The sequence below is a fragment of the Vespa crabro genome, chromosome 21 (genome assembly GCF_910589235.1).
Source record: "Vespa crabro chromosome 21, iyVesCrab1.2, whole genome shotgun sequence".
NCBI classification, from domain to species: domain Eukaryota; kingdom Metazoa; phylum Arthropoda; class Insecta; order Hymenoptera; family Vespidae; genus Vespa; species Vespa crabro.
In genome coordinates this window covers 3,497,857-3,520,928 of record NC_060975.1, presented here as the reverse complement: position 1 = coordinate 3,520,928, position 23,072 = coordinate 3,497,857, and the positions used below count along the sequence as shown (strand labels likewise).

The following is a 23,072-nucleotide window of genomic DNA, read 5'->3' as shown; positions in this document are numbered from 1 at the left end:
AGTGATTGGAAAATTAAAAAGAAACATATATAAATTGTGATTGTATACGCGAAACGAACGCGAAAGAGTGGAAATGAAGAATAAGTTTTTTTGTATACACACACACACACACACACACACACACACATATATATATATGCATACACTATGTGATTTTTCTTCAAGCCGAATTAAAATTTTGATTCTTATCTCGTCGATTGTGTTATTGAGACGTAGAATGGTGTAATCAAATTATTCGAGTCGAGCAGATCGATGGATTAACAGTGAAGGATTTATACGATATATATATATATATATATATATATATATATATATATATATATATATACATATATTTACATATTAACAATTTACAAGAATGATTTAGTAGTAAGAAAAGTAGTAAGAAAGTTTATATGAAGGAGCATCTTATCAGGCTGACTACGTACTCGACACGTACTACTTTCTCCCATTCCATTTACTTATACGAAGAACTTCGTTAAAGGGATAATAAAAATTTTGAAAAATATATAATAATAATAACAACAACAACAACAACAACAACAACAACAACAATAATAATAATGATAATAATAATAATAATATTTCACAATTGTTGAATTCTCTTCAATCACTCTAATAATCTAATACAATTTACGATATATAAACTGTTGTGATAATAACGCAATCAAAATTTTTCTATAAATTTTTACGAACATTTTATAATGTTTCACGCGTGATCCCTCTTAGTTAAATCTATCTCGTTCTTCATTTCTTCCCTTCGTCCGTCGATCCCTTATCATTTCTCCTTTTATCATCAAACGTTACGACGATTAGTGTTGTCCGACGTGAAACGAAACGAAGTGTCAGGACTAATCGAATGTTCGACTAATTAGTATTTTTCGCATTTCCATAAAGGATCGTTAACATTATATCGTGCAATAGTTGAAACGTGATGTTTTGTAGTATGTGAAAATGGTCGACGAATAATGAATGACCGCTTTCGGTATTGTATTTCCCACATAAAACTCGTTGCTTCTCTCTCTCTCTCTCTCTCTCTCTCTCTATCTCTCTATCTATCTATCTCTATCTCTATTTCTGGCTCTGTCTCTCTCTCTCTCTTTCTCTTGTTAGCATGGTTAGCATGCTAAACGAATTTTATTGCGTCCTATTGATTTCGTATTTTAATAGCGCTATATCGATAAGTAGAATATACACAAGTACGAACTCGTTCGATTGGACTATTCGTTAGAAGTATTGTCACGGTAATTTGCAGGAGTTATTCGTTAATGTAAAGCACGTGATCACGTTTGTAGGATTAACGTTATTATTATTATTGTTATCATTATTATTATTATTATTGTTATATGTTACGTATTAATCAGATAGATAAGCACAATTTTTAATTTTTGTATTGATAAGGATTCGAAGTACTCCTCGATGTTGGTCTTTTTTTTTCTTTATTTGTTCTTTTTTTTTATTTTTTTTTTTTTATCTTTTTTTTTTTTTTTATCTTTTTTGATTTCGAATATGTCTTTAATAAAACGATAGAAAAAAAAAAATAAACATACCGAACGTACACGCGCGCGTACGCATGTACTTTATCGCATAATATTGATTTATAATTATTTTATAAATTATATTTATATGAAAAATAAATTTTTATAATGTCGATTGAAGGAAGTCTTTTAAAAATTTATAGAACGAACGGATCGATTGTCAATCGTGTCGGGTATATTAATTAATCGTCAATATTGTTATTAATTTTGTGATTACAAAGACGAAAAAAAAGAAAAGTAAAATATTACAACAATTTACACGACGTACATTTTATTTTTATTTCGACGATAAGTGAAACGTTACGATTTCCAAATGATAAATTTTCTTAGATAACAATGCACTATAATAATAATAATTTGTTATAATAATAATAATAATAATCATAATAATAATAATAATAATAATAATAATAATAATAATAATAATAATAATAATAATAATAATAATCCTAATAATAATAATTTAATATTTAATATTAATTATAATAATAATAATTTTAATGAAAATATTATCTTTCTTGAATAAAATTATAATTCGATTTGACAATAAGCTAGGAAGTATATCGTGGCATATATAAACTACTCGATCTTCAATTTCAAACCGTAGGATAAATCTTGTAAAGTTAACGGTCTTGTAAGTTTACACGTCCCCTCAGTTTTTTTTTCTTTTTTTTTTTTTTTTGTATACGTCACGACGTTACATCTACCGACTGATAGTAAATTACATGTTTCGTTGGATAATGAAGCTCTGTTTTGTCGGTTGATAATCAACGTTTGTAGAATATTCAACGAAAATTTTAAAATGCCACTCGAAATATCACGTATCAAAACACATGGACGCATCTACGCATGCATGTACACACACACACACACACACACATATATATATATATACATACACATACACATATTCGCATTAAATACAAAATTGAGGAATACCGATTAGATGTTTTACCATTTCCGTGCAGCTCGCGTCATTTATATTCCGTTATCGTTCTTCCAACTAATTGCTTCTTACGATGTCACCGAAACATATTTATTAAAAATTATCTCGCAAAATCATTCGTAAACTGTCATTTGCAATAACATAGATATCTTTCTCTGTCTGTCTTTATTTCTCCATTTTTGTCTCTATCTCTATCTCTTTCTCCCTATCTCTCTTTCTCTATCTCTGTCTTTTTCGCTCTCCTTCTTCTCTCTTTCACTTATACTTTAACGAATTAATTACAAATACCGACATCAATACGTCGAAATGGAATCCTACCTGTTCATTTAATAATTTATTCGACGAACGGATGAGAGAAACTAAAGCATGAAACGTTGGATATATCGTTCTAACAATTGGAAGTAAATGTTAATGATATGACAACAACAACAACAACAACAACAACAACAACAACAACAACAAAAACAACAACAACAACAACAACAACAACAACAACAACAACAAAAACAACAACAACAACAACAACAACAACGACAATAATAATAACAATAGTAATAACAAAAATAACAATAACAATAACAATAACAATAACAATAACAATAACAATAACAATAACAATAACAATAACGATGACGAAGATAACGACGATGATGATAACAATAATAACAATGTCAGAATACGCACGATATGACAAACAATTCGGTATAATATCGAATTCCAACTAAAACCCCCAAGAGAAAATACGATGGCAAGTTTATGCCTGTCCATCTAAAACGAATTCATTTCGTGTAAATTAATCCTCCATGACGTATCGTGAAATTATTATCAAACGTGCATGTACGTATTTACGTATGAGGTCGACGAAATGATGTTCTTAAAACAAATTCTAGTTTACAAATTTCTTTTTTCTTCTTCTTCTTCTTCATCTTCTTACACTTCTAAAACCTTTAGTTCGTTTCCAAGTAATTTCCTATGGGAGATTTTTTTTTAGAACCTTTCTTTCTCTTTTTTTTTTTTTTTTATTACTTTCAATATTATATATATATATATATATATATATATATATATATATATATATATATATATATATATGAAGGATCTTCGTGTAACTTATTAAAATCGTAAATCCTGTTATTGTTCCTCTTCTTTTCTTTTTTTTTTTTGGATTTGTACTTTTTTCTCCTTTTTTTTTCCCCCCCGAAGCAAAGAAAAAGTTCGATAGAAACGTGAGCGATACGTCGGAAAGAAATATATGGGATTAATAAAAAAAAATATAGACATTAAATATCCCTCAATGGCATAGTTTCAAAGATTTCATTCGAGAATGAATGGGGTTAATTAATAGTAAACAACGTTACGAATTAATATTTCGAAAGCTCAAACGTGAAAGCTGTGCTTGTGTACAAACTATCGCTAACATATTACCACGGCTAATTATGGTTTATCGATCTAGTTATCAAAGAATAATATCGTATCGCTGGACGATAGTAAAACGTAGAAAGACATACAATTTTCAACTTTTCTTCTTCTTCTTCTTCTTCTTCTTCTTCTTTTATTTATTATTTTAATTATTCATATGGAAAAAGAAAAAAAGAGGAAGAGGAAGAAAAAAGAGAAAGCAGAAAGAAAGAACGGCAAAAAAATCAACGAAAAGGGAACAATAATCGTTATGATCAAAACAATCTTTCGGATGAAATTTTAACAAGGAGAAGGTTTATTAAAAATCAAAAAGTTTGCTGATACAATTAAAGTCTATCAGATTTTATTTTCGACGAGAAAATATAAACAATTCTATTGTTTTATCAATTCTATGAAGATTCATCAAAATCGAACGTAACGAAAGTTTCTTATGAATCGATGAATGTGGTTATTCCCTTTCGTAAAATCACGAAACAGGAGAAACACGTTTTCCATGAAAAGAACAAATTTACTTCACAATAACAGGAGTTTGAACCGAGTTCCGATCAAATATACCGTTACTTACAAGGATTCACGTTGAATATTTGTCTAGAAATGTTTTTATTTTTATATCAGAAATGATATAACAAATTTATGATCTCTCGAAGATATGTATATATATATGTGTGTGTGTGTGTGTGTGTGTGTGTGTGTGTGTGTGTGTGTTTGTCAGAAAATTAGATCGTAGAATTTGAACGAAATAAACGTGCTCTTTTCTTATCGTATTATGATGTTTGTCGAACCTTTAGAAAAAAAAAGATAAAAATAAAAAAGAATATATATCCACGAATTAACGAAAAATCATTTGATTGATTTACAATATTTTTAATCAGAGATTATAATTACCTAAGAGATTAATGATCGATTTTTCATTTCATTCTAATTAGTAATAAAGACAGTTTCCATTAACGTGTATCTTTTTTAATTATTAGGATATACTTCGTATCCGATCCAGCGATCAACGTACGAGGTATTATCATTATCAATAAAAATATATCATCAGAGAAAGAGAGAGAAAGAAAGAGAGAGAGAGAGAGAGAGAGAGAGAGAGAGAGAGAGAGGGTGATTCAATTAATATAAATATCGTGTTTACTTTAATTAATATAATTCTTATCTATAATTAAACTTACGTTTGAGTAAATCATCTGGTAAATTTCCTACTTCAATCAAATCAATTTCAGGCAACTTAACTGAGGTTCCATTATTCGATATATTAAGTAATTCACCGCCCTTGATACCCAATGGATGAGCGATTGTTAAAAACGGTGACGTCACTAATAAAAATGTGACGAAATAAAGAATTAAAGATTTCATATTCGTTGAACGTTAATAAATACTTGGCAAATCCTCGAAGATATCTATCTGTTGTATCATCCAACAGGATCCTTTTATAGCAACTTTATCACACTATATTTGAGATTACCATTTAAAGATGCAATTTTCTAATCGTTCAGAGAAACGACTATCAGGCGGAATAAAATTAAACGTAGGATTTTAACGATCGTGAATAAATATTTATATGTTTTTTTTTTTTGTTTCTTTTCTATTTCTTTCGTAATTTTTATTTTCGTATCTTCGAAATAGTCTTAAATAAATAAATAATCATGAAATTTTAAGGATAAATGTTTTTCGTTTTGGAAGTGAAAAATTTTCAAATGAATAAAAAGGAAAAAGAAATGAAGAAGATAACGAGAAAAAAAATGTATCGAATTATTCGTCATTTATTTTCAAATATGTAACGAACATATACATACATAAAACAAGTTCTCCTTCGGCATGCATATATATATACACACACACACACACACACATAAGTCTGTTTCGTTTACGTTTGGACACTAGGCATCATTTGGTTTCTCTTTTTAATAAATACTTAAAGAAATAACAAGGAAAAATCTATTGAATTATTCATCCTTTGTTTTCATGACAAATCTAATTTATATATTATATATTTTTATATATTATATATTCTTTAAGGTCTTAAGGTACGACCAATTCAAAGTGATCAATTATATTTCATTCAATTCTTTTTTCAAAACAGAACAATTTTGAAGAATCTTCATATTCGAACGATTGAAAAATTATTGTATAAAAATATATAAAAATATAGAACAAATTTGAGTTGCGATTTTTATTTACATTTTATTTAGATAAATGTATGCGCTAATTAAATTATTCAAAAAAAGAAAAGAACAAATTGACCAACTTCATGGAAAAAAATAAAAAAAGAAATGATAAAAAAGGTAAGAAAAAAAAAAGAAAAAGAAAAAAAGAAAATGAAACACTACTTTTACGTTTTTTAATTTTTGATTTTTCATCGTCAAATAAATCATCAAATTTTACATAACAATAAATACTTATCTTTCTCTGAATCAAAGTTGTTTCAAAAACGAAAAAAAAAGAAAAATAAAAAAAAAAGAAAAACAAAAAAAAATGTATTGAATAATTCATCTTTTATTTTCATGTTAAATCTAATAACAATGTAACGAACACATACATAATATATATTTGTCCTCGGTATATATGTATCTGAATACACACACATATATAAATCTTATTAATTCTTTGATTGGATTCTCAATATTATTCGATGCGTTACTTAATCGATAATCAAAAAGCATCAGTCCGAATTTTATTTTGTATGTTTCGATTGAAGAAAAAAAAAATATTTAATTATATGAATATATTTTATATACTTTTAATCATTAATTTATTTAAAATAAATTATTTTATTAATAATCTCAACGTTCAACGTTATTATTAGAATTAATAATTGTTTTTTTTTTGAGATAATATGTAAGATCGTATGAGATTAGAAAAAAATAATTATTCTCTTTCGAAATGATTTATTATTAACATAAATGTGCATATATATATATATATATATATATATATATATATATATAAATTTTTATTCGTGAATGATTTGGAAAAAAGAAAAGAAAAAAAAATGATAAGAAAAAAGAAAATAATACAAGAACAAAAAGTTAATTATCATTATACTATTACTCGACATTTACCGTAGGAATCGTGTTTTTGTCCAGGTGGACATCGTCTTATCGGTGCCACAATTATATCAGGACGTGGCGTTGTCTTTGGTAATTCCACGGTATTATTTCTAAGGACATTATAACCAGCCGTGATCATTGGAAAAATGATGCACATCAAGATCGTACAAATGATCGGAAGGAAAAAACGCATTTCGATTCTTCTTTTTCTCAGGGATTTACAAAATGAAGCAAAAAAAAAAAAAGAATATTTATCCTTCGACAAAATTTCACTTATTTCAAATTTCCTTCCTCCTTTTTTCTTTCTTTCTTTCTTATCTAAAGGATATAAAATATGTTAAATTATTCCAATGAACGATCAACGTTTAAACATTTTCATGATGATATTTCCTTGAATATTATATAAATCGTACTAAATCAGTGTATACTTACATGAATTAAGGAGACAATCCGATATTATATGCACGTACGTATTTATGTATCGAATGAAACGATCGAAAGATCAATATTATTGACGATCGATATTACTGTTCTTGATGTTGAAGTAATATGAATGGTATTGTAACTGACCGCTCGTCCGATCATCCGTAATTTATATGTTATTCCATGATTACGTCATTTCAAGCATTAATTATACGTTCTAAGTAAAATAAAAGATATTTCTATTTAATTGATTATTATACGATAACGAAATGGTTCTTTGAGATACGATATAAATAAACTACTTCCTCGTGAAAACTGGTTTTTCCTCCTGTCTATAATTGTTCAGTATAATTTTCAAAATCTTAAATGAGAATTCACATTAAGAAGAAAAAGAAGTTTACGCGTTAAATGTTAATTTTATTCGTCATCAAAACCGATGTTATTGCATGTGTATGTGTGTGTGTGTGTGTGTGTGTGTGTATGTGCGTGCATGTATGTTTATTAAGATTGTAAATTATTATTGAATGAGTTGAATTCTGTTTTATATATATATATATATATATATATATATATATATATATATATATATATATATATATATATATTTCGCTATAACATCGTTCAAAAATAAAAAAAATTATTTTACTGCTTATCATAGTAGTTTTTTTTTGCTTTTTTTTTTTTTATCTACGAATATTGAAATCTTCGATATCTTCGCGTTTCAATGTTAAGAATATATTTAATGTTAAGTATAAATATTTGTGTGTGTGTGTGTGTGTGTGTGTGTGCACGTATGTATGTGCGTCTGACAAAATTGTAAATTATTATCGAAGGAACTAATTAATTCTTTGTTTTTTTTTTCTTTCTGATTTCGTAATATAAGGTCACTGAAAAAAAGAAAGGAAGAAAAACAATACTAGAGAAGATAATCAAAATCGTTGTTATTCCAATCGAGAAGAAATCTGATATGAATCGTGTTTTTAAATATATATATATATATATATATCAAAACTCACACATGCGAAAATATAGTTATATTCGACTTATCACGATTACACGTACACACACTCATACACACAAACGATTCCATAATATTCCTGTAATATTTATAGAAATGTGAACTATTATATTCTTTTGCCATCTTGAAAAATGTGAAATGTCACGTAATAGGTAGCTCTTTCGAAGAGTATAAGTAAGAGATCGATCACGGGATGTTCTTTAATGAAAATAGTTCTTTATACTCGTCAACAACGTAACGCGAGCATATTACAATTATACATTCATCGAAAGATTTCTTTTCAATCGTTCATCATCGATCGATCAAATCAATCAATCGATCGATCCGTTATCTGACCCTGAGAAAAATATTGGAAATTTGCTAGTGAAAGGTATGCGAGTTAAAGAATTTTTTTTTATATAATAATTTTTCAATCGTTCGAATATGAAGATTCTTCAATTATTATGAAAAAAAAAAAAAAAAAAAAAAAAATAGAAAAAGGAATAATTAAATAGAAATAACGTCTATGATTTATACACATATCTCTATGCGATATTTATTATAGATAATTTATATTTATTTGTAAATGAAGTTTATGTATATAATGGATCTCGTATTGAAAATACAAATAAGTTAAAATATAAACTTTTTTAAATACGTTTCTTGAGAAAAAAGAAAAAAAAAGAACATCTAATCACTCGATTTCAATCACAAAGATTTTATTCCTATTAAATATATATTAATATATATATTATATCTATTCAATGATTCGAACGCAATGAGCATATATATATATAAAATGAAAACTTCTTTATAATAATAATATTACTCATATTCATTTATTCATAATCATACTCATATTACTTACACTCATTATTCAATTGAAAAAAAAATAATTAGAATAATTTAATAAAAATCTTAACACATTAAACGATTATTATTTTTATACAGAAGTAACAAATATTGCTTTTATCGTTAAAAATCGATTTGTTTGACTTTCAATCGCACAATGATTTTATTCACATTATATAAATATATATATATATATATATATATATATATATATATATATTTTCTTTTTTGCCTTTTTCTTTTCTGTTTAGGTCTTAGAATATTTGACATCAATTCATTGACTCGAAACTTGAACGAATGTAAAAATATTTTTATCGAGAACGATGAAATCTTTCTTAATTAATTTCTTCGTAATCGTACTGATAAGTGAGAATGTAATAGCATTTCCTGTTAATATATCATCGTTACTATTGATGACGAATGATACAAAGATGAAGGAAAATGACGAAGAAAAGCCAAAGCCTAAAAAGCTTCCAATAATTCCGGTTTATCATAGAATCATAATTGCTCCTTCTATAGAATGTGATCCAGGACAAAAACGAGATGAAAAGGGCATCTGTAGACTTAATATAGAATGACGGCCAATAAAAAATTTGTTTCTTATATTCTGACGTAATTATCATTATCTAAATATACATACATACCTATATGTATATTACTAACATATTTAATATTAACGTATATTATTAATATTAAGAAAAAAAAATATATGTGTATATATATATATATATATATATGTATGTATATATATATATATTATATGTGGGTATAAATAAAGATATATATATATATATATATATATATATATATATATATATAACGTAATTATAAATATATAATTATGATTTTATTTATTTCTGTATATTACTTTTTATACATATTTTTAATATATTTTATAAACACATATTTTATTTGTCTGTGTGTGTGTATGTGCGTGTGCGTGTATACATATATATTTATTCAAAAGTTATTATATATATATATATATATATTTTTTTTCTAAGTTGAAATTTTTCTAACTTAAACAATAGCGAATATGATATTTTTAACTTTTTTTTTTTTTTTTTTGTATAATTAAAAAAAGAAATGTATAAAAATATGAATGATATGTCGACAATTCGATATATGTCAGAAAGAAACGGGCCAATCGAAAATATAAATATAAATAATACCCAATGGTATAATTTCAAAGTTCGTTTGAGAATGACTGAGCTTAATTAATAGTAAACAGCGTACGATCGAATATCTTCGAAGTTTAAACATGAAAGCTCTAGTTGCGTTTATCTCATTGCTAGCATATTATAACGCGGTTAATTATGATTATCGATTTATCGAAGATCAATGCCACATTAATCGATACGACAATGTCCAGCGGAGTTGTATAATTATTAATTTTATTTATTTTCTTTTTTTTTCCTTTTTTTTCTTTTTTTTTCGTTTAAATCGATCATTCTGACATTAACCTTTTGGACAAATTTTCACAAGAAATTTATTGAGATGGAAAGTTTGTTAATTCAATTAAATTTTATTATTATTATTATTATGATTATTATTATTATTACTATTTCTTTCTTTTTCTTTTTTTTTGTGTATAAAGAAAAAAAAATAATAATTCTTTCGTTCTATCGATCCCCTATGATCCTATAAAAATTCATCAAAATAAAAGATCAAAATCGAACTTTGCGACCTGATTCTTATGAATCGATGAAATGTTTTCCTCGTGAAGTGTATAAAACATGAGAGACAGGTTTTCAGTGAATAAATTTATTTCAGGAAAACCGGTTGTATCATTTCGATGAAATACTTATACTCGGATTTACTTTGCATATTTATCACCATATATGTTTTCATTTTTATACCAGACAAACTATGACAGATTTATCATTTAGAAGATAGATTTCTTAGAAAATAATAACATCTATTTCAAAAGAAATAAACATAAGTGTTATCTTTTTTTTTTTTTATCTTTTACTTGATAATTATACTTACTTTTGTAATTATAGTTATTATAAAAAAATAACGATCGATTTTTTTCGATTATCACTTTATTAAACATATACTTTAATATTATATCCTACGGAAAATTCTATTACTATTCGTTTCTAAGTTATTAGATATGATGTAATCAATAAAATGATAGATATAATTATACGATAAATAATCGAATATCAGATTCAATTAATAGATCATAAAATATTTTATACGCTTTAATTAATATAATTATGGTTTATGATTTTCATTTACTTTCAATAAATACATTTAGATAGACTTGCCATTTCGGATAAATCAATTTCATATATATATATGTATATTAATTTTATTTTCATTGTTAGACAGATTCAATAATTATTCGCTTTTGATGGACAATGATTTGTTAGAATTGATATCATTGTCATTGATAAAAATACGACTGTAACGAAGAAATTATTTTCATCGAAGGAGATGATGTTTTCATAGAAAATTAAATAGAAACGATAAATCGTTACATGTTTTTCTTTCATTGAATGAAAATAGATCTTTTTGCAATAAGATTTTGTGATTTTATAGGTGTACGACCTTGTATTCTGCTTTATAATCCTAAACACATGATAATACGTATATGGATGAATTAATCGATTGACCGTCAAAATGGCTATCAGATATAACAACATCTTCCGACTAATAATTAATTGTATTCATGGAAAACATTTCGTCACGTCGTCTGATATTTTTTCTAATGAAATCTTTGATCATTCAGGTGTCACTATGTCATGAAGTCGTTTAATTTACGAGATTTCGATAAGAGCTCGACAAAAATCAAAAATTGCTCAAATTGTAACATAACAATTATGGTGTCCTATTTGACGAGATATGAGAATGTCAACGTTAAGCAATTAAACATGATTTTTAGATTGAATTTTCCTTATCAAAGAGTCCTTTGGTCAACTGATGAAATTTTGATGATAGGCACTTAGAAAAAAAATTTGCATCGATCAATGTTTTGAAGATACTGCAGATCGAACGATATTTTTCGTAAACGTGTATGAGTTTGATATCAATCATACGTTCGATCAATTATTAACGATAGAGAAAAAAATTATTTTCGTTCGTTTACAATATTTTACGAACGAAATGAGATTCGATCAATTCTTGCGTCCTTTTTTTTTTCTTTTTTTTCTTTTTTTTTTTTTTTTTAAAGCATTGTAAAGTTTAGGTTCTTGTTATCGAGGATCCTTGAGTGTCCTTCGAGATAGAACGAGAGACTATTTTTATTTTTCGTGAATTAATGAAATTTCTTCAAGATGCATACAGGACTTCCTTTGAGGTATATTTATTGCAACATCGATAAAAGATGCAAATTCCTATCTGTGAAGAGAAAGCCTGCAGGCTATGTGAAACTAGACAACACGTTTATCATGATCTTTTAAGTCCGTGTAATTAAAGTGATCTCTTTTTTTATTCTATTTCTAAACGAGAGACAAAAAAAAAAGAATCAAGTCACAATTTTTATTTATATTCTATTTATGAATTAATTAAATTTTTAAGAGAACAAATTGTTTATCTTTCTTTCGTATTACGTTGAAGAATTACTTCTTCTTCTTCTTTTTTTTCTTTTTTTTTTTTCTGATAATTTTTGTTTCTGAATCATCAAATTATCGTGAAATTTTCTAAAGAAATACTTGTCTTCTACGAAATAAAAGTTGTATGAAAAAAAAAACAAAAAAAAAAGAAAAAGACAGCAAAAGGAAAAATGCATTATCATTCATCTTTTATTTCCAAAACAAATAATAACGTAATGAATACATACATAAAATATGCTTACCTACGATAAACACATATACAGACAGATATGTCTATTAAATCTACGATAACATTTTCCACTGTTTCTTTTATTATTCGATCGATAGTCAACGCACTAATCAGAATTATTTTTGATTTGTTGTTGAGAGGAAAAACAAAAAAAAAAAAAAAAAAAACAAAAAAAAATACACTCGATAATACGAACATCGATATATTTTTTTAAATCGTTTATTCATTTGAAATTGAATTATTTCATTATAATCTAATTCACAATTCAATTTATAATTAAAATTATTAGCTCGGATAATGCGTAATATTGTATAAGTATAAAAAAAAATATTTTCTTACGAAATAATTATTACTAACATAAACGCAATATATATATATATATATAGTATTACGAATATATGTTATAGTCCGGCATAAATATGTACAATAAATCGATTTATTTATATCCCTAATAGTATCTAGATATCTAACTTTATCTAATCTATTTAAAACTTTCCAACTTTGGTAAAAAAGAATATACGTGGATTCTATCTTATATTCTTTAATCGATTCTAATTAATTTTAATTTATATTTAATAGAAAATACGAGTCAATGTCAGTGTATATAATCGATTTATCGAAAAATTATGCTGAAGTACGACATTTACCGTTCGAATCATGTTGCTGTCCAGATGGACAGGGTATAATTGGTCCATGAATTATGTTAGGTCTAGCTGCATGTCCTCCTCCGTGTCCTCCATATCGTCGATATGATGTCGTATTCTTAGACTCATTATTAGCTTCCGTAGTTTGTGCCGTTATCATATTAATAATGATGCACACGAAAATCATGCTAATGATCATGAAGAAACGCATATCGATTCTTATCGTACGCGGCGCACAAAATAATAATTTTTGTTTCTTGGAAAAGATTTGCGATTTTTCTCCTTTTTTTTTTTGTGTGTGTTTCGTTCTTATTTCTTCTTATTAATTTCTCTTTCTTTTTTATTTATTCTTTTTTTTCCTTTTTAATCTAAAGGATATAAAAAAAAAAAAAAAAAGAAAAATTTCATTCAAATTATTCGAACATATATATGATACACATATTCAACAATTTATATAATAATTTCCTTAGGCACTTATTACTTACATTATGATAAAATTAATTTGATAAAAAAATAATAATCCAATCTGAAGATCGATATTGTTGTTCCTGTCGTTGAGAAATAAAAATGATCTGGTGCTTCGCTCGTTTCAGTGTTCGTATTTATAGAACTAGAGAAGTTATTTTCATGATTACGTCATTATAAACAGCGTTGCCTTAGGTTCTAAGGCATTGAAGAATATTTCTCAAACCGATTATTATGCGATATCGACGAATCACAAAATTCCTCGAAATACGAAGTAGTAAATAAATGTTCCTTCCTCGATAAAACTGGTTTTTGTCATAAATTTTTTCTTCTTTTTTTCTTCTTCATTGTTCATAAATTTTGAATTCCCCGACGTCTGAACACTTCGACGTTTAAATATATATTTTAACATTGTGTGGTAATATTATTTCTTATTAACACGAATATATATATATATAACTCTGTGTATGTGTGTGTGTGTGTGTGTATGTATATATGTTAGTAGCTAATCGATCACGCATATTTTATCAATGAAAATACTTGATTTTAAATCGTAGCAATGTATCATTCGCCTAACAAGATTCTTCTACGTTCTTTCTAATGATTCTCTTTTCTGTCTTTCTTTTTATTTTTTTTTTTTATTTTTTTGAATCTAACGCGTATTGTCGATCGGTCCTTTGTCCGATTCGAGATAAGCCACTTGAAATTTATCAACGAAAGTTATACGAGAGTCTAACGTTTTTTTAATAATAATAATAATAATAATAATAATAATAATAATAATAATAATAATAATAATAATAATAGTATCGTGTGAATGAGAAAAGTTTTTCATTAAAAAAAAAGAAAAGAAAACGTATTGATAGATTAATCGATCGATCGGTCGATCCATAATCTGATTCTAGATAACAATGGAAATTATTATTGAAATTATTTGAACGCTTGATCAATTTGTTAATAATTATATTTAAATCCTCTTAATCAAATTTCTTAAGATTTTCAATTAAATTGAATTACATAATTAAATAAAATTCATTGATTGATTGAAATAAAATTTTTTTAATTAAAATAATAATAAAAAAGGAAAGATTAATTAAATAGGAATAAAATGTTTATATATATATATATGTGTGTGTGTGTGTGTGTGTGTGTGTGTGTGTATGTGCATTAAAAAAATATAAATAAACAAATAAATAAATATGTATATATATTCGATTAAAAATATAAAAAGATTACATAATATTCATTTCTGAACGAAAGCAAAATTACATTTCCACACATACACACACACATAAAAAAAAAAAATAAAATATATAATCCAGCAACTTAATTCGTTGCGTGTTGACGAAAGTAAATCTCTCGATGAAAGATAAATGATTGAATTCGTAATTAAACTAATCTTTAAGATAATATGTTTAAACGACGACGTCACATATTCGTACAATAAAAACGAATGTTTTCATTTCTATAAAACGATAAACATTTGTTTTTTACGATAAAACAAGCGTACGTTGAATAATAGATATTATTGATACGTATGGAATAATAAGTGTGGTATAGAAATTTGGTATAAAAAATATTAAAAAAGAAAAAAAAAATAATAATAAACACGATCTCGTCGATAGTGTTTTGTTCGAAATAACGATTAGCGAATATTGTTTATGTTGTATATTAAATGTTATTTTAATAAAAATCGAAAGAACATTCTGTATTTTTTTTTATTTGTTTGTTTTCTTTTTCTTTTTCTTTTCTTTTCGTGTTTTCGTATTTTTTAATCCACTCTATATTATTACAATTTTTACTACTACTATTATTACTAATACTATTACTATTAATAATAATAATAATAATAATAATAATAATAATAATAATAATAATAATAATAATAATAATAATAATAATTTTATTAATGATAATAATAATGATAATGATAATAATGAAAATAATGGAAATATAATTAAATATTATATAATTGTATATTATACATTGTAATAATAAAGTCGATGTTGAAACATAAATATTTGAAAAGTTTAGAAAGGTAGTCATAAGGATATCATCTTATTGATCATTTATCGATAATTTTTTATTTATAATTAATTGATTTAACGACAGTTATTTTCTAAAAATCATTTCATTGATATTCAAATTTTAGAAATAAAGTGAATACGCATATCGGCCGATGATATTGTAACCATTTGAAAAACGATAGATATTTATTATATTTATTTGTTTAGAAAATGATGACGTCGATATAAATAACTAATTAGCGAATTTTCTCCTACGAGCAACTCGAAACATATTTCCTTGCATTTGAAATGACTTGAATAATTCGAGATTAGTATATGCACTCATGAACAATGTTATTTAGAAGAAGAAAAAAAAAATCGATAATTGTAATATTAAACTTTTGAAAATGTAAATTAATTTTAGGAAAATCTTTCAGGATAACAAAATTTCGATCAACATTACATATTAACTTGAACATATTTATTTGCAAATATTCATATGTATCTTTATTTCACAAAAAAAGAAAACAAATGTATTAAAGAATTTGTCATTATTTCGAGCAAATATTTTTTTTTTTTTTTAAGAAAATTAAATCAACGATTTTAAATGAAACAAACGTGTGCCATTTTCCTCTTCCGTGACGATTTTCGGCGAATCTTTAACAAAAATAAAATAAAATAACAAAAAGAAAAAAAAACAAAAAAGAAAAAAAGGAAACAAAAAGAAAATATTCACGAATTAACGAAATAGCATTGATTGATTTATCTTATAAAAGATTATAATTACCTAAGGGATTAATGATCGATTTTTCTTTCTCATTCTGTTTTGGCAGGCTTTATTGACGGAGACTTCGTATCCGATTCACCGAGCAATGTACCAGGTACTATCATTATCAATAAAAATATATCATCAAAGAAAGAGAGAGAAAGAAAGAGAGAGAGAAAGAGAGAGAGAGAGAGAGAGAGAGAGAGGGTGATTCAATTAATATAAATATCGTGTTTACTTTAATTAATATAATTCTTATCTATAATTAAACTTACGTTTGAGTAAATCATCTGGTAAATTTCCTACTTCAATCAAATCAATTTCAGGCAACTTAACTGAGGTTCCATTATTCGATATATTAAGTAATTCACCGCCCTTGATACCCAATGGATGAGCGATTGTTAAAAACGGTGACGTCACTAATAAAAATGTGACGAAATAAAGAACTAAAGATTTCATATTCGTTGAACGTTAATAAATACTTGGCAAATCCTCGAAGAGATCTATCTGTTGTGTCATCCAACAGGATCCTTTTATAGCAACTTTACCCCACTATATTTGAGAATACCATTTAAAGATGCAATTTTCTAATCGTTCAGAGAAACGACTATCAGGCGGAATAAAATTAAACGTAGGATTTTAACGATCGTGAATAAATATTTATATGTTTTTTTTTTGTTTCTTTTCTATTTCTTTCGTAATTTTTATTTTCGTATCTTCGAAATAGTCTTAAATAAATAAATAATCATGAAATTTTAAGGATAAATGTTTTTTGTTTTGGAAGTGAAAAATTTTCAAATGAATAAAAAGGAAAAAGAAATCAAGAAGATAACGAGAAAAAAAATGTATCGAATTATTCGTCATTTATTTTCAAATATGTAACGAACATATACATACATAAAACAAGTTCTCCTTCGGCATGCATACATATACACATACACACACACGCACTCAAGTCTGTTTCGTTTACGTTTGAACACTCGGCATCATTCGATTTCTCTTTTTAATAAATACTCAATCGATAGATGACGAGTTAATTCGAATGTGTTTTTTTTTTTTTTTTTGATTTTTCGATGAAAAAAGAAAAATAAAAGGAAAGAAAAAGAAAAAGAAAGGAAAAGAGATACGTGGCTTGATTACAAAAATATTATAGCGTATATTTTTCAATTGTTTATTTATACGAAATCACTCATTTTATTTGAAATAAAATGATTTCAATAAAAAGAATTTTCATTGAAATAAAAATGATTATTTCTTCGAAATTAATATTATTACTATTATAAATTCTATACGTACATACTTATGTACATCCTTATTCGTGAATGAAGTATTTATTTCGTCTGTGGTACTTAATTAACTATTCAACATATTAAACTTCGTAAAATCAAAGGAAAAAAAAAAGAAAAAAAAAAAAGGAAAACCATTCATAAAAAAAATATTCTAATTCCAATCTAAAGAAAAACTATATTATACAAGAATAAAAAGTTTAATATATTTTTCAAAATATTATGAACGAGCAAAGAGTTAAGATATTAAATAAAAATAGTTTATACAATGATATAAAATTAATTATTCTTTTACGAACGATTCAAAAATTTATATTGTTATTTTATTTTCCGGCATCTACCAGCGGAATCATGTTTTTCTCCAGATGGACATGATATCGGTGGTGCCATAATTATTTGTGGTGTATAGACCGTCAGTCTTCCAGTGAAGTTATTATTGACAGCAGTGGCTCGTAACGTGATCGTTGCAAAAATTATGGATATGAGAATTATGTTAATGATTGAGATAAAATTCATTCTGCCTGTCTTCCTTTTCGTAGAATAAGAAAATGATAGGCCTTGTTCTTAGAAGGGACTCACGTTCTTTTCTTTTTCTTTTTCCTTTTTCTTTTTCTCTCCTTTATCTGAAAGAGAAATAAAAATTGATCAATTGACACTTACGAATGATCGACGCTTTTAATCATTTTCAAGAATAACGTGATATTTGTTTTATTCGTCACTTTTTACTCGTCACCAAATCAATGTACTTACGGGAATTAATTTTGAAGATTAATTCGAAAGTAATTATTTAAAAAAAATAATATAAATAATGTATTATCAAAATCGATTATAATGTCGTTGTTCCTTGCCGTTGAGAAATACGTACGATCTGCCTTTTCGTTCGACCAGCAAGATGTATTTATAAATGCATAGGTGTCACATGATCACGCCATTTATAGTCTATTATACTGTACGTTGAAAGAAGAAGAAAAAGAAAAAAAAAAGAAGAAAGAGAAACAGAGAAAGACAAACATTAAAACATATTCCTTTCGTATTGATTATTACGCAACTGGTAATATAATAATTCGTCAAAGATAAATACGAATGGCGCTTCCTCGTCAAAACTGGTTTTACTACTTATCATAGTAAAAATTTTTGAATACGAAACTTTTTTATTTTAATATGTAATATCCATTTATCTACGTTACATCAAATTAATATTAAATATTAATTTGTCTGTTAATAGATTAATAGATTAGTTAAAACTATTAAAAGATTAATTAATTCAAAATAGATTTGATACGCGTTTAATTGAAGAAACGTTTAATTGAAAAAGAAAAAAAAAAAAACTCATAAATACGAGAAACATATTCGATTCGTTATATACGATTATTATTTTTATTGTAATAATACATAATTACAGAATTTCGTAATAATATTCATGGAAACATTAATTATTATTATGTACTTTTCAACATCTTCAATAATGTCAAATATCACGTGACTGTAAAGATCTTTCGAGTAGTATATAATAATCGATTAATAACATTCTCTTTTTTCAATGAAAATACTTCTTTATAAGTTTTCGCAACATTTCAGATACATAATAGAATTTTTCTAAATTCCTTGTACGATTTCATTTATTACAATCAATCTCGTATCGTTTGATCGATCGATCACATTAATCTGATTCACGAAGCAATTATAAATTGTTATTGAATGGTATGCGGGTCAATCATTATGTTATTAGTAATATCCGAATACGAAGATTCTTTAATTAAATAAAACAAAAAGAAGGAATAATTAGATAGAAATAACATTTTCATTTTGTCTATGTATATTTCATTTTATATTTTTATATTATATATATATATATATATACATATATACATACATACATACATATATATGTATATATGTATATATGTATATATGATATTTATAATAGGAAATTTTATTTATTTATAAAAAAGTATATATATATATATATATGTATACATAACTATATCAGATTAAAATTATATATAAAGATTAGGTTAAGCTTTGTTTTTAACTAAAACAAAATTACATAATCATATGTGTGTGTGTGTATGTAATTGTTATTAATAATATTAGAATCCTTTGAATACGAAGTTGCTTTAATTAAAAAAAAAAAAAAAAAAGGAATAATTGAATAGGAATAATATATTCGTTTTGTGTATACGTGTGTATGTGTATGTACATATGTATATGTGATATTTATTATAATAAACTTTACTTATGTATAAAAAAAATATATATACGTATATATACATATTAATATCCGATTAAAAATATATAAAGATTATGTCATGCTTCGTTTTTGAATAAAACAAAATTACACGGCCATACGTACAATAAATAAATAAATAAATATATATATATATAATGTTACTTCTTTAAATAAATAAATACTAAAAAAAAAATAACTCACACATATGTAAAAAATATTGTTTCTTGAGATATGTTGAAATATTGTTAAAGAAAAAAAAAAAAGAAAAAAACTATACCTACGTGTTCTTTTTTTTTTAGATTTTAGATAACTTAGATTCTTTATCTTCATTGAAGATAAACAAGTTAATTTCTAAGTTATCTAAAGAAGTTAATTCTAAGTTATCTAAGAATCCTGAACACGTTCAGGCAGATGATATCTTTAATATCGAGTTTCTTAACGATCATACTAATGAATGTATCTTCCTGTTATCATATCACTATTACTGTTAACGACGATTGACATAACAAAGGAGAAAAATGACGTACAAATGAAATATTACATTTTCTCTTAGCGGGTTTCAGAATCTTTACGGAAATGTCTGCCATATCTGATTTAAACGATTAAAAGTAAGAAGAACAGACAATGTGACGATCAATCAAAAATTTTCTTTCATATTTTACTTTATTTTATTTTATATTTAATATAACACAGATTAACATAAACACACAAATGTATAGTATTACTAATATATATATATATATATTTTTTTTTCTTTTTCCTTCTTTCTTTTTGTTTAACTTTTTCTAAAAAAAATAATTCTTCATAAAATCTATCAAATTATTCGAAGTAATGATCGATGCTTAATCGTTTTATCATTTCTTTTTTCTTTTCCTTTCGTTTCGAAATCACATAATATTTCCCATAGTCATTTGTTGTCAATCGTTATAATAAATTATTATCGACATGAGTTATAATGTGATTGAGAAAACTCGAACAAATAATCCAAGGATTTTTTCAAGATCGATATTGTTGTTATCACTGTTTGAAGATACGGACGATATGTGTTTCGATGCACGTCAATAATCGTGCAAATATACATTAAAATATATTTCATTATTATGCCATTTCAAACATTACCATTTGTCAGGAAACGTTAAAAGATATATTTTTCAAATTGATTATTATATGATATCGTCGAAATAATTAATCGGGACTCGATTTAAACGAACGGTTTTGTTGATTAAAAAAAAAAAAAAAAAAAAAAAAAAAAAAAAAGAAAAAAATAGAGAGAACTGTTTCATTCCTAAATATAGAATTTATAATATCAATTATGTAAACCTTCGATGATGTCACGTTAAGAACAGGTTTATATTTATCTGTATATATATATATATATATATATATATATATATATATATATATATATATATATAGATAAAATACCTTTAATAGGATTTATGGGAATGTTAATTATCCGTGTTTCTTCGTTAAATTAAGAAATGTCAAATATTACGTGACCATAGCTCCTCCGAAAAAAAAAAAAATAAATAACACAGTTCAAACTTTATACTTTTCTTTAATAAAAAAAAAAACATTTATTTATACACGTCGGATGTTATATCATCGGTGTAATACGATTTCTTCAAAGTTATTGCAACAATTTATTTTATTAAGATCTATTCGCTCGTCATCCTTCATCGATTCGTTATTTGAACCAGGAAACCATTTGAAATTTTTATTGAAAGAGATATATTTGATAATTATTTCTTTAATAATTATTATTTTCGAATCGTTCGAATATGAAGTTTCTTTAATTAAAAAGGAAAAAATAAATAAATAAAAAGAAAAAGAGAAAAAGAAATATGAATAGGAATAATAATTTTATTTTGTACGTATGCGTATTCGTATATATATGTATATGTGTATGATATTTATGATAACAAATTTATATATATATATATATATATTATATATTATGATATATGATCGTTGAGAAACTGGATATTAAAGATTTCATCTGCCTGAACGTGTTCAGGATTCTTAGATAACTTAGAAATTAACTTGTTTATCTTCAATGGAGATAAAAAATCCAAGTTATCTAAAATCTAAAAAAAAAGAACATAACAGATATAATTTTTTTTTTCTTTTAATTTTTATATTTATAATTTTTAACCAACACAAAATTAATTTTCTCGTGAATGATAAAATCCTTGTTAACTGATTTCATAGAAATCGTGTTGATAAATTGACAATTGATATAACTTATAACTATTTCGCCATTATTATCAACGACGATTAATCCTATGAAGGACAAAAACGAGACGAGAATGACAGGTGTAAGCTTTTTATATTATGATCAACGATTAAATTTAAATTAAATAAATTAAATAAATTAAATAAATTTTAAAAATTTATAATTTATTAAAAAAATTTTTTTTTTCAAATGAATGACAATCAACAATAATAAATAAATAAATAATAATAATAATAATATTTTTTAATAAATGTTTTTTATAGTTTGTTTTTACAATTTATTTTTTGTTTTTTTGTTTTTTCTTTTTTGATTTTTTTTTTTTGTTAATTTAATAAAAAAAGAAGGAATCATTTCAATCATGCTGCTAAGAAAATTCTCACAGAAACGCGAAAACGAACTCTGTTACTTCCAATGGCGTTAATTAAGAT

General features: G+C 25.1%; 1 protein-coding gene and 4 long non-coding RNA genes across 12 annotated transcripts in view; 1 reads left to right on the top strand and 4 right to left on the bottom strand.

Moving 5' to 3' along the window:
* The window catches only part of LOC124431544, a 286,608-nt gene extending 279,085 nt beyond the window's left edge, over window positions 1-7,523 (bottom strand). For all 8 annotated transcript variants that reach the window (XM_046979597.1, XM_046979591.1, XM_046979592.1 and 5 more), the window contains exons 1-2: window positions 7,383-7,523; window positions 6,963-7,268 (exon numbers count right to left, since the gene is read on the bottom strand). The gene's annotated coding sequence lies outside the window, so the exon portion shown is untranslated. The remainder of the gene's footprint in view (window positions 1-6,962; window positions 7,269-7,382) is intronic.
* A 1,090-nt stretch (window positions 7,524-8,613) lies between these two features.
* LOC124431548 lies at window positions 8,614-9,827 on the top strand. The gene is made up of 2 exons (XR_006944032.1): window positions 8,614-8,761; window positions 9,474-9,827. It is a non-coding gene; the product is annotated as an uncharacterized LOC124431548 (long non-coding RNA).
* Window positions 9,828-12,953: 3,126 nt separating this feature from the next.
* LOC124431550 lies at window positions 12,954-15,101 on the bottom strand. Its single transcript, XR_006944034.1, has 2 exons — window positions 14,141-15,101; window positions 12,954-14,023 (listed from the first exon to the last, which is right to left on the bottom strand). It is a non-coding gene; the product is annotated as an uncharacterized LOC124431550 (long non-coding RNA).
* Window positions 15,102-16,592: 1,491 nt separating this feature from the next.
* Window positions 16,593-17,411, bottom strand: LOC124431546. The gene is made up of 3 exons (XR_006944030.1): window positions 17,168-17,411; window positions 16,914-17,010; window positions 16,593-16,783 (listed from the first exon to the last, which is right to left on the bottom strand). It is a non-coding gene; the product is annotated as an uncharacterized LOC124431546 (long non-coding RNA).
* A 1,355-nt stretch (window positions 17,412-18,766) lies between these two features.
* Window positions 18,767-19,066, bottom strand: LOC124431547. Its single transcript, XR_006944031.1, has 2 exons — window positions 18,929-19,066; window positions 18,767-18,801 (listed from the first exon to the last, which is right to left on the bottom strand). It is a non-coding gene; the product is annotated as an uncharacterized LOC124431547 (long non-coding RNA).
* Between the last annotated feature and the right edge of the window lie 4,006 nt (window positions 19,067-23,072).